The sequence below is a fragment of the Anolis carolinensis genome, chromosome 3 (genome assembly GCF_035594765.1).
Source record: "Anolis carolinensis isolate JA03-04 chromosome 3, rAnoCar3.1.pri, whole genome shotgun sequence".
NCBI lineage: Eukaryota > Metazoa > Chordata > Lepidosauria > Squamata > Dactyloidae > Anolis > Anolis carolinensis.
Window position 1 is genome coordinate 273,057,053 of NC_085843.1, and position 14,260 is coordinate 273,071,312.

Consider the following 14,260-nt stretch of genomic DNA (forward strand, 5'->3'; position numbering starts at 1 on the left):
TAATTGGGCTTCTCTATTACCACTGTCAGAGTTTGCCTACAACAATGGAGTCCAGGCTTCTACAAAAGAAACGCCGTTCTTTGCAAACTACGGCTTCCATCCACGTTTCTTTCCCCCTGTCATTGAAACTTCAGAAGTCCCCGCAGCAGAGGATTGGCTGCAGGAACTCACAGCGGTGCAACAACTTTTGCTCCAACAACTAGACCAAGCCAAGGAGGACTATAAACGTCACGCGGACAAACATCGCCAACCGGGCCCCGAAATCAAGGTAGGAGATCGGGTTTTTCTGTCCACTCGCTTTTTGCCCTCCCATCGCCCTTGCCGGAAGTTAGATGCCCGTTTCATTGGCCCCTATCCTGTGGTGGCGCAATTAAACCCCGTGACTTTCAAACTCCAACTTCCGCGTTCAATGCGCATTCACCCAGTGTTTCACCGCTCCCTGCTCCTTCCGGCGGATGGTGTGCGTCCTGATACAGACCAACCGGCCCCCCCTCCTGTTTTGATGAATGGGGAGGAGGAGTTCGAGGTTGAGGACATTTTGGATTCTCGCTTTCACCGCCGCCGCCTGCAATATCTCATTGACTGGGTGGGTTTTGGCCCTGAGGAACGCTCTTGGGAAGACGCCTCCACAGTCCATGCTCCTGATCTAACCCGTCGCTTTCATCAGACCTATCCCGCCAAGCCGCGACCTCGCGCCTCAGGGAGAGAGTCCCAGTTTGGGAGGGGGCTTGAGGAGGGGGATAGTGTGATGACTCATGGGCCTTGTAGTCCTGCTCAGGACATTGTGATGCCTGATGAAGAAGAAAACTTGGGTTTTTTACCATCCCAGTCAGAACTGGAATCTTCTCAGCCAGATCTTTCCCAGGCAGATCTGGGAACCTTGCACCTGCAAGAAAGTTGTGTCCCAGAAGTATGTCAAACAAACCCTGAGCCTACATCTCCTGTGTTCTCTCGCCATGAGTTTTGTAAACAACAGAGGAGTTTGGAAGCAGCTTCGCGCAGGAGTGCTAGAATAGCAGCTAAGAATTTAGCCAATTAAGCCTGCTTTTCGTGAGAATCTTTAAGGAGTCAAACATCTGGTCTCAGAGTTTAGCTTTCGTTTCTGGTTCCCAGAGAACTGCTTCGGCGGGAAAGTTAGACTCTATATAGGTGTTTTACCCGCGAAGTAACTTCGCGGAGTCAATTCGTCAGCCTCCGGAGCGAGTTGTGTCTGGACAGCGCGCTCCGTTTCAAGCCTCGTTCCTGCTCAAGCCTTGTCCTGGTTTCCAGCCTTCGCTCCTGTTTCCCAGCCTTTGTTTACCTACGGACCTTGCCTTGTTTTCCAGGACTAAACCTTGCCTTGTTTCACGGATTTTACCAAGTTACTCCACGGACCTTGTTCTTGTTCCTCGTTACCTTGTTCCACGATTCAAGCCTTGTTTCAAGTATCAAGTTATTTCCTAGCCCTGCTCAAGTTCATGGACTAAAGGACCTTGTCATCTCCCCTCACTTTGCTTGGCAAAGTGAGTGTTTCGGTTATTTGGATTACAACTTTGGACCTTAATATTTCATATTGGACATTGTTTCTTTGGACTAATTTTGACCTTTCCTGAAAGGTCTAATTCTGGACTATTTTCTACACTTGTTTTTATTAACTTTATATATTCCTTCAATAAAGATATTAGATAGATTCTGGCCTCTGTGTATGGTTATTGGTGCCTTGCAGCCTGGGTCCTGACACTTTTTCGGATAAGAATTTCTCAAAGTTGGGAAATTCTGGATGCTGTCGTTCATATTATTCAAACATAAATCATGTCAAATAGACAAAAGACTAGTTTTACAGAAAGGGAAAATTATTTAGGCTACAATTCCACAGCCCACTTTAAATGGGAGTATCCTTCACTGTATCTAATGGGCATACTTCCCAGTAGACATGTATTAGCTTGCACCATAGCTATTTGCCTTCATGTGACAGCTATAAAAAGTTGGCACAATAAAAAATAAAATGCAGTGGAGATAACAGCTATACTGGTGGTCATTTGGGGTCTACCAAAGGGATTGCTCACATTGGAGAAAATCTTGAAAATATTAGGTGTGAGTGGTGCACATATAATGGTGGTCAGATCTGATAGAAGTTGTAACAAAAGAGATGGTTCACTGAGTTAAAAATCCTTCGTAGCTTGAGTATTTATTTGTTGAGCAAGGAATTAAAGCAGCAACATGAAGATCAATTTATCTTTGCCTCCGCTTTTTGGGGTAGCAATATCCTATTTAACACTAATCGCATGTGCAATATTTATGTCTACATAAATAATTCAGTGGCTAATTAATCCAATTCTTTTATAATTACCTCCTAGAACAGCATAGAGCCTAAATCCCAGCATCTTAATTGCTACTTAATGGAGATATTTATGACATAGATTCTAGCAAACGATATAGGAGCTTTCACTAAATTTACACCAGAGCCTAAGCTGCAACAATCCAAATCTGACTTTTGGATGTATGAATATTTCCTGGCGGGGAAAGGGGAAGGCTTGGAAGAGAGAATGGGGTATGCTTATGGTTTGAGCTTTGGTTTAACACCAGTAATTCTCAACCTAATAAAACAGTGAGAGGGAAAAAGTGTTAAGTGTGCTATGAGAAAGTTCAAGAGCCTAGAAGGGCACCCTAAGGATGAAGCTATCTAGTAAAATAGACTTGCTGAGGAATTTGAAGGTCATCTAATCCAAATCAGAATTAAAACTTGGGTAGGGGGGGATCCAAATATATTATTTTTAAAATGTTTATAAATAATACTGTAAGGAACTTAGGCAACATAGAAATCTATAAGCAATACAATATAGCTGAATATCAATACAATACAATATACAAAGACAGCTTCAATATTGATAAATAGTTCAAAACCAAATATGGATGCCATACTGATATATCAACAAGGCTAGAGTTGTATGAAAGACTAATCTACTACAGGTCAGACCAGAAATTTTATCAGTGTTGCCTCCAAAAAATCTTGCAAACCTTTTGGGAAGATAGGCAGACAAATGTCTACAAAGACTACCAGCATTGAAGCAATGTTCCTTCTCCATCAATAGCAATAATTGAACAAAAATCATTGAAAAATATATTGACAAGAGAAAGAGCTGAATCAGGATATATCCACAAACTTCATTCCATTAACAGTGATTTGAACAGAGTCAATGGTTTTATGGTGCAGTACACATAAAACAAGTTGATATCCCAGCAACAAATAGGTTCTCATGTTTACTTTATTGGATCAGTTTTCTGATCCTGAGTTCTTATATTGATATCAGACCAAGCCGTTTCTCCATTATATTTGCCTATTTACCTTGACCTAATGAACTCTCTTTACCAACCATTTTTTAAAACCATTATTGAAATTGTACCATCTCTTATTCCGACCAGTGGCATCTCCACTGCACTGGTGTCTATTCCACGAGGGAAGCTATTGTAGATATCCACCAGTACACATACATATATGGCCCAATTTTCATATCAAAATTTTATTCAATTAAATACTGGCCATTAGAAAAATGTGACCTTTCCAGTGATCAATTAAAATTCCATGCTAATTTCACACTCAACAATGCCTGATGTTAAGGATTTCATTATTAAATCTGATTGAATATGATTAAATATGGCCTATGCTTTCCAAAACGGGTTGTGCAATAGATTTAAACGAACTCATTAGTGTTTAATGCAGCAAAGCTCTTTCTAAATGCTAATGTTTGGCTGCTGTTGGCTTGTTAATTAATTTGAAGATTGTGTAATTATAAGAGCTGTCGATTAGCATATGTCTGGCCCTTTTTATTGCCAAACTATATTGGTTGGCATGTAAGTATAAGAAATTAAATTAGGTTTATAATGGAAAGAGGGTGCCACAACTGACCCTTGAGGTCTTAGGGTGCATAGATATTTGCCCACTCACTTTACAGTCATTTTCATTCTCTAGAAATAATCAGACACACTAAAAAGTGTGGGGGTTGGTGGGCCTTCTTTTCAATCTTTTGCATGTTACAAATCACTCTTCCTAAGCCTCATCTTCTTTTCTAACTTAGGCTTATCAAAAGGAAGCTTGCGCCTTCTGAATTTGAAGTTTCCCATTGTTGTTGTTGTTGTTGTTGTTGTTGTTGTTGTTGTTGTTGTTGTTAGGTGTCTTCAAGTAATTTCTGACATATGGTAATCCTAATGTAAACATATCACAAGGTTTTCTTGGGATGATTTGTCTGAAAGGAGGTTGCTTTTGCCTCCCTCTGATGCTGAGAGTGTATGACTTGCCTAAGATCACCCAGTGTTTCCTTGGCCAAGCATTGTTGAACCCTGGCCAACTACTACATCATGCTGTCTCCTAAAAGCCCTAAGAAAATAAATGGGAAAGAAGTTCCTGTAAGATGGTTTCAACAAGCCCTGTTTAGATTCCTTTCCATAACCTATTTGGGGTGATATCTATTCTGTATGTCTGCATTGGCACAGAAAAATTCGAGAATACAAAATTGGCTGCAATCCTGTTGAGACATAGTAAAAATATGTAAGATTGCAGGTTGAGTGAATCAGTCAATGATCCTTCTCTGATGGGACAATTGAGTGTTTCTGGGTGACTTCTTTAAAGATGATGCCTACACAAAGCTATAGTTAATAAGCATGACATCCTATTTAGTGTTTGTGGGCAGTTCAATTAATAGTGCCTGTTTAATTTTTAAGCAAGCTGTATTAAATGGCATTTTGCATGCTTAAGATTCATGTAGGAAATACTAAATGTCATTTGACTAAATGTGAATGTATATTTCATTCATTGAAAGTAAGAAAAGTCCCTCTCAAGACCTTTCCACACAGCTGAATAAAATCTCATGTTATCTGCTTTGAACTGGAATATATGGCAACATGGACACAAATAGCCCAGTTCAAAGCAGATATTGTGGGATTTTCTTCCTTGATATTCTGGGTTATATGGCCATGTGGTAGGGCCCTTTGTCACCAATAAAAATTGGTGACACAACACAATAGAAGGTAGTCAGAGCTAAATGACTATATTCAATAGATAGCCTTGATAGACAGGTTTACTAGAAGCCATGGCGAGGGGGGGATATGAAAGCTCTATCATGGTGTTGTGGAGCAACAACAGAAAAAAGCAGTGACCTTCTTTCCATCATTGTGGGCTTTCTGAAAACATCTATGCCATCATTTTATGAAAAGGGAAACTAGATGAGCGACTGCAGTCCTTCTTTGGGATAACAGTAGTGAAACAGCTTAGTAGACAGTGACACTTGTGCTCAACTTGCCTCCGTTAAGAAGATAGCATGGAAATTCAAGGTTAAGGATGAACCATCCAGTGTCTGTATGTAATGGGTCAAGATGCAATCACATCAAATTGCTGATTTAACATGCCAGTCCAATGAATTTGGGTGGAACAATATAACAAATTTCAAGGAGATTCATCTTCATGCTGCATCAGGAAGAGTTGCAGTTTTCCAGAAGATAAACATATTTCCATTGTGCCATTGGCCAGGTTTGCGAGGCCTAATGGGAACTGGAGTTCAGCAAGATCTGAACATCACAGGTTTTTCAGCTACATCATCATTTTACAAGCTCTGATCTTCAATTCCTGGAATTCTTGATCATTGGCAGCTGAAACTTCTGGGAGTTGAAATCCAAAACTCCTGGTGGGCTAGAGTTTGGGAATTGGTGGTCTATATTGTGTTCCTGTATGGCATACATATGTATGTGTATGTGCTTCAGCTCACCTGCTGACTCATAGTGTAACGGTTATAGTGTGACCCTATGAATTTTATAGAGGTTATAGTCAAAGGAATATCCAGATGTAGTCTTGCTAGTTCCTTCCTCTGAAATATAGCCTTCTGTACCTCTTTTTCCTTCGTGGTCTCCCATTCTACAATTAACCAGGGTTGGTCCCTACGTGGCTTCTGAGACAGGATCTCTTGTCTGCAAGACATTTAGTTCCACTCAGTATATGGTGGCATTTAAATATAAACTAGAGTTGTGTGTGACTTCTTGTTTTTGTTCACACTCTGTAAAGTTGTATGGCGCCTGAGCTGTAGTAATCCAGTGTATCTTTCCAGCCTCTCTTTTTTACTCTGTTCACTGTTTCATTCTCACGATTGGTGTCCCCCTACTCTTTCTGCCAGTGGCTCATCTGGATTCACATCACTCTGATAACAAGGATGTTTGTCATCAATATATTCTATTTCCACTAAATATGGGATTAATGGCTGTGATTATCTAAGTTGTAATTGACTAAAAAAAGAAAAGAAAAAGAAACACTTGTTCTGAATCCAGAACAAAATAAAATCTTTGTTTTAGGAAAGTGAACGTCTGTCAGTCTCATTGTCTCTCTGCAAAACATAATACATTCTCATCCCTTCCTAGTCTTATCTAAGGCTGAAAAAATATGGGTTTTTTGCATATTCTTAGGAAGATGTTATGCATTCTTTACTAAATAAAATGTGGTTTTGTTTCATTTTTCCCCAAGATATGCACATTTTTAACTATATATTTTTAAAATATGTGCAAGGTTTTGGGTCGTCTTTCCCAAATTTGAAATGTACCGCAAGCCAGAAGATGCATGTTACATCTTATTGCTTCTTCTAAAATGGAAGTTAAATTATTTGTGTGGTGGCTGTGATCTGTATGTAGAAGTAAGCAGACCAGAGATTTGATGGCTTTTTGCACATTTGATTAGCGTCTTTCAAGTGGCAACGAAGGTAAAAGCCTGGCATACTTTCAAAACAGTATTAAATTGGCTGAAATAGGACAGCTCCTATGAGACATTTAGTGCCTCTCTGAGCCTATTACCATCCTTTTGAGGCTGCACAGAAATAGATAATTGGTCTGAGCAATGGACATATTATGGAGAGTCGTATGTTGAACACATGGTGAATGTCTAACATCATATAGAAAATATCTGGTCTGAATTAAAACTGCTGGTGATGGTTAACTGAATGTCATGTGATTTTTTGTCTTGGTATGAAGAAGGACAGCAGACTCAAGAGCAAGGAAATATTAAAAGCACTGACAGGTGTACTAAAGAAAGCAGAAAAAATAATGGATGCTGCATTGCAACCAAACAAAGCTTTTATATACTCTTAGGAACCTTATATTTTCTCCAATTTATTGGCCTTAAATGCCACCTAGTTACAGGGTAAGACAGTGAAACAACTGCTCACAATCCCATTCTCTTGCTGGTGTTTTGCTGATTAAATTCAGGGCACTTGGTACATGAATGCTTATCAGAGATAGCATTAGTAAATAAATTCCAAGAAACTCTTAAAACAGAGCTACAAGGCAGGGCATAAAAGGTTCAACAGCTGTTTTTATCTCAATCAAGGTCCTAAGCAGCTTGTGATACTAAAACCATAAAGAATTGGCTGTATATGACTATCTGAACACTAATTTCTGCTAGAAATACATTCAGTGTAACATAGGGATGTAAATATATTTCCCAACTTTATTCCAATATAAGTGCTGGTTTGTTTTTATTACATACTAGTGAAGCTGAAAATTTGAAGTTTTCCAAGGACCCACGGATACTGAGGGAAAGCCTGGCGAGTTCTGCTAACTGCAAATGTTCCGAGACAGAAATTAGGATCTCACCAGCATGAGGGCAAATGGCAGAAGCTTTATTCAATCTGCAGATTTGACGGTTGTATGGCAACGGGTGCTCAAAGTGTACAAACACGAAGCACAAGGAAAAAGGAATTTTTATACATAAGAGTTTCCATTCACTAGCATCACTATGATTCAAAATTCACTCCCATTCCCCTGATTGGCCAGCTTTAGAAAGTCAGACAGCATTTCCCAGGCTGCTGATTGGTCGCGAGCACTGATTGTAGGATGAGATGGTGATACAATGGGCAGGGAAACCATGGAGCCTCTGATCGATCAACGAAGGTGGTTCCTGTGGCTAAGAGGTCTCCAGGGGCTGAAACAACCCCTGGCCCTGCCATATATGGGTGAACGGTAGTCCTCTCCACATATGTGGCAATGGAATATAGAAATAATGAGAGTCTGAATAAGTGAAATGATAGGATTATGCAGGAATTGAGTTCATGATGTGGGGATAATGGATGTTTGGTCCTCAGACATTTTCCTATGCTGGGAAGTCAAAAAAAAAAAAAAGGTCCAAAATGTCTATTGAAGAGCATTGTGTTATCAAAGTTCCTTCCAGGGTCTTTTGTCCAGCAGGCTGCTTGGGCCCCGAAAAGGGGACATTTCGGGTAGTCAAGGATAGCTTCCTGCTGCATGTTAGGAAAGACTTTTTTTTTTTAGCAGATTATTGTCCATACCTTCCACCCAGGGTGGAGGAGAATTCCTGGAAAAGTTTGAGATTACTTGAGCAGTTGAAAAGAGTTTATCTTAGTTTGCCTTCCATTTAATGCATTTCATAATATCAAAATGAAGTAAGAAAATAATAAAGAAATAAAGCAGAGAAATAAGGATGGAAACAAAGGGAGGTCCCACCATAAGTTCATAGATAGAAACAGGGGCCGGGCTGTGGCGCAGCTGTTGAGCAGCTGCCTTAAATCACTCTGACTATGAGGTCATGAGTTCGAGGCCAGCCCGTGGCGGGGTAAGCACCCGTCAATTTAAAATTAAAAAAAAAAGCCCCTGCTCGTTGCTGACCTAGCAACCCGAAAGATAGTTGCATCTATCAAGTAGGAGATAAGGTACCACTTATAAAGTGGGGAGGCAAGATTAACTAATTTACGACCTGGAATGAGGAAGTGCCGTCAGTGTGGATGATGAAGCAGCTGCTCCCCCCTGTGGCCAGAATCGAACATCCCCTCAGAAGAACGTTAACTTGCTTCTGCGTGTGTCTCTCAGTCTCTGTTTGATGTGTTTATGGGCATTGAATGTTTGCCCTATGTGTGTTATAATGTGATCCGCCCTGAGTCCCCTTCGGGGTGAGAAGGGCGGAATATAAATACTGTAAATAAATAAATACTGTAAATAAATAAGTGGGGGTCTGAACTGGCTGCATAAAGATAGGAGAGGTTATTCCATTTTATTTGTTTTTATTATAAGCTCTGAGCTGATGTGGAGGTGCGTAGGAGAAAATAAAAGAAACACAGTATAGAACTAGAGGGGAAAGTGTTGGTGAAGTCCGAAAAATGCAGTGTATGTGTCATTATGTGTCATTTTTGCTATAATGGAGATAGTATGTCCCTGGAGGATTTACACTGGGATCAGGCTCCCTTTTGGACAATCGCTAGCATGGACCTGTTAGCAGCTGGAAAACAGGAGGCTTCTGGGGAGCTCAGGGGTCACTCAGGTGGGCTCAGCTCCATGCAACCCACAGTTGCCCCTGTCATATTCGGGGGAACTATGGTCCTCTCCACATATGTGCTGATCCGGGCCAGCTTAAGTTAAAGAACTGAGCCCAAATGTGTACATTAAGCAAAAAAGGAGCTTCATGAGGTTGGGGATTGCTGCTGGTCCGGGAAAGGTGAAAGAAGGCCTCATGTCGTGGACAGGGGCTGTTGCAATTCATCCCTGCCCTGCATCCTTGGGGAACTGTAACTTCCTTTAAGTGTCACACTATGTCTCTTTTTTATTAGGGGTGGGGTAGCCATGTTTGATAGCACTAGCTTAGGTACCTGGCGATGGCTGGGTTAGGTAATCTGGTGAGGATAAACATTAGAAAAAGTCCATTTTTATTTTATGAATGGTCCCATTAGAAAATACATAAGGATTTTCTAATGGGTGGGCTGCAAGTCCCATAATCGTCTGTCCCTTCCCCCAAACACCACCAGGACTTATTGGTCTGTGGGCCAGGCTTCATCCAGATTCGTCGTTAATGGGGTTCACAGTGGTTTCTGGATGTATGTACTACAAATCCCATTGTTCAGGTCTATCCCCACCAGAAATTAAAAGTTGGTCATTGGGGTGGTGGTTCCAGATCCATTGTTGGTGAGGTTCACCATGTTCTTTGATTGTGGGTGAACAACAGTTCACAAAGTTGGGGGGCAATTCTGTTAGAATTTGATAAAGGGCATATCCAGGTGTCAGGATGACACAGAAAGTGTCTGATGCAACCAGAAAAGTCTGCTTGCATCAGGTGGTTAATGATGCAACCAAGAAAGTAGCACTACATCATATGGATGAGCATAAAAGCAGGACAGACATCATGCATTTGATGATGGTCCTCCTGGATGGTGTTTGACAATGCATGCTGGAGAGATCTGTATAAATAAACTTTCTGAGGAGAGGAGAGGGAGAGTATATATTTGACTGTCTGTGTTTGCTGTTCCTTCAGGCACCTCCTAAGTATTTAGAGACTTCCTTCCAAGGGCCAAAAACAGAGCCTGACAAATTCCCCCCAAACCTCACCAGTATTCAAAGTTGGTCATGATGGCTGTGTGTGTAGATGCGGGAAACGCCGTGGATGTAGAGTATCTGGATTTTAGTAAGGCCTTCAACAAGGTCCCCCATGACCTTCTGGCAAACAAGCTAGTCAAATGTGGGCTAGGCAAAACTACGGTTAGGTGGATCTGTAATTGGTTAAGCAAACAAACCCAAAGGGTGCTCACCAATGTGTCTTCTTCATCCTGAAAAGAAGTCACAAGTGGAGCGCCGCAGGATTCTGTCCTTGGCTTGGTTCTGTTCAATATCTTTATTAACGACTTATACAAAGGGTTAGAAGGCATGATCATCAAGTTTTCAGACAACACCAAATTGGGAGGGATAGCCAATACTCCAGAAGACAGGAGAAGAATTCATAAAGAACTTAACAGATTAGAGAGATGGGCTGAAACTAACAAAATGAAGTTCAACAGGGACAAATGCAAGATACTCCACTTAGGCAGAAAAAAATGAAATGGAGAGATTCAGAATGGGGGATGCCTGGCTCGACAGCAGTACATGTAAAAAGGATTTTGGAGTCCTCATAGACAACAAGTTAAACATGAGCCTACAATGTGATGCGGTGGCGAAAAAAGCCAATGGGATTTTGGCCTGCATCAATAGGAGTATATTGTCTAGATCCAGGGAAGTCATGCTACCCCTCTATTCTGCCTTGGTCAGACCACACCTGGAATACTGTGTCCAATTCTGGGCACCGCAATTGAAGGGAGATGTTGACAAGCTGGAAAGTGTTCAGAGGAGGGTAACTAAAATGATCAAGGGTCTGGAGAACAGGCCCTATGAGGAGCGGCTTAAAGAGCTGGGCATGTTTAGCCTGCAGAAGAGAAGGCTGAGAGGAGACATGATAGCCATGTACAAATATGTGAAGGGAAGTCATAGGGAGGGAGCAAGCTTGTTTTCTGCTGCCCTGCAGACTAGGACGCGGAACAATAGCTTCAAACTACAGGAAAGGAGATTCCACCTGAACATCGGGAAGAACTTCCTCACTGTGAGAGCTGTTCAGCAGTGGAAAGCTCTGTCCTGGACTGTAGTGGGGGCTCCTTCTTTGGAGGCTTTTAAGCAGAGGCTGGATGGCCATCTGTCAGGGGAGCTTTGAATGAGATTTTCCTGCTTCTTGGCAGGGGGTTGGACTGGATGGCCCATGTGGTCTCTTCCAACTCTATGATTCTGATTCTAAGTTTGCTCCAGATTCATCATTGGCTGGGTCCAGAGTGCTCAGCGTGCCCCTCTCAACTGCTTTCTTACTAAGGGATAGCACACTTTAGGGCCACGTCAGACCTATATTATCTCTAGATTTCATCTGAACAGTACTTGGTTATTGCACTTTAGGAGGCCCAAAAATCACCTCTCTCATAGAGCTTATTTTATATACGCTTTTAATTATGATCTGTATTTTATCGTCTTATCATGTTATGTGTTTATGTTTACTGTACTAGCTTGTTTTTATGATGGTATATGGCATCAAATATTTGCCTTTTGTATATGTAAATCACCTTAAGTCTCTTCAGGAAGAGAGGGTGGACTAGAAATAATTAATAATAATAATAATAATAATAATAATAATAATAATAATAATAATGAAGTGCCTGTTGTGTGATCCAATACAACAGCCAGCAGTGTGTCTGCTGTAGACTCATCTTGTTGTGTTTCTAATAATAATAATAATAATAATAATAATAATAATAATTATTATTATTATTATTATTATTATTATTAAGGCACAACAAAACATTGCATGGAAAGTTCCTTGACAAAATTGAAGGAAAAGCTGATAAGGAGAATACCTGGCTCTGGCTCACAAATGGGACCCTGAAGAAGGAGACAGAAGGCCTAATCCTTGCAGCCCAGGAGCAAGCCATCAGAACAAATGCAATTAAGGCCAAGATCGAAAAACCAGCTGATGACCCAAAATGCAGACTGTGCAAGGAAACCGACGAAACCATTGATCATATCCTCAGCTGCTGTAAGAAAATCGCACAGACAGACTACAGAGGCCCAACTATGTGGCCCAAATGATCCATTGGAACCTATGCCTCAAGTACCACCTCCCAGCAGCAAAGAACTGGTGGGATCACAAACCTGCAAAAGTATTGGAAAATGAGCATGCAAAGATACTGTGGGACTTCCGAATCCAGACTGACAAAGTTCTGGAACACAACACACCAGACATCACAGTTGTGGAGAAGAAAAAGATTTGGATCATGGATGTTGCCATCCCAGGTGAACAGTCGCATTGACGAAAAACAGGAAAAACTCAGCCACTATCAGGACCTCAAGATTGAACTTCAAAAGACTCTGGCAGAAACCAGTGCTGGTGGTGATGGGCACATTGGGTGCCGTGCCAAAAGATCTCAGCCTGCATTTGGAAACAATAGACATTGACAAAATCACGATCTGCCAACTGCAAAAGGCCACCCTACTGGGATCTGCACGCATCATCCGAAAATACATCACACAGTCCTAGACACTTGGGAAGTGTTCGACTTGTGATCTTGTGATACGAAATCCAGCATATCTATCTTGTTTGCTGTGTCATAATAAAATAATAATAATTGATGTGGGTTAACTATAGCCCCCTAAATCCAGGGTCAATCCTCCACAAACCTCTCCAGTATTTTCCATTGGTCATGGGGGAGTCTGTGTACAAATTCTGATCCAGATCCATTATTGGCGGGAGTTACAATGATGTGGAAGTAGAGACCATCTTGGAAAATACATACAACCAAAAATAGATAGATGGATATACAAACTTTTTACTTTTATTATAGATTGTGCCACAATATGTAAATAAAACTGTATTACATGTTCACAGTGTTGTGCACATTGTGTCCATCAAGTTGCAATAATTCAGGTTACAGTAGATCCTCCATTTTGCAGGGACTAGGTGCACAGGATTCCCAAAAGAAAAGGGGAAATGCAAAAGAAAAATACACTTTTTTAACTTCAGAGAACACCTCTTTAGGAATTTCTAGGTCCTTCAAGGCAATTCTATGGTCAACATCTACTAGAAATCACAGAGCTGTGCTGGAGAACCTAGAAATTCCCAGATAGGTATTCTCAGATGTCAAGTGTACAATTGCCCTAGAAGGCCTTGGAAGTTCCTAGAGAAAACATATTAATCAAATATGTAAATAAACAAATCCACAAAAGTTAAACTTGCAGGTGTGGAGAAATCATTTCAATTCCAGGCTGCAGCATACTAAAAATGCGGGAAAATCTATGAGGACAAATACTAAGGCACTACACTTCCATTGTCTGATTCTAAGTATCTGAATATTTCATTATTTTTATTCATCTCTTTAATTTTACTGTTGTAAAATTTGCATTGTTTTTATAATGACACGCATAACTCTCCTGGGATTATTTTTCCTTTGTAAGAATTCATTAACATAAACACAATAATAATTTGACTCCTCAAGAATGCAAATAACTATCTTGTTGGCAGTGGATGACTGTTCCTAGGAGAATCGGACTTTTGCAGGCACCAATCTTAATTACTCACCCAGCAAAATAAATTGCCACTAGGCAATATCTGGGAATTCAGAAAGGACAATTGTTTACTGCAGTGGCTCTATAACTTTGATCTTCCAGGTATTTTGATCATCAATTCCTACAAGCTCCAAACAACTTAGCTAGTAGTCTGGAGGGACTACTATCAGGATCATAAAAAAGGTTATGGTTCCAGGAGAAATGCAGGAACATTTTGTCACCTTGAACACCCAATTTCATGCTAAAGATTTTCTAAAACGAGTATTTGGCTCAGTCTTGATAAAGACATGAAATCCGGATCATGAGAAGACACAAACGTATCACCTGCTCATAACTAATGTTAAAGTAATACAAGTTGAGTTTTCCTTATTTGGAATGTTAAAATCCTCCAAAATCC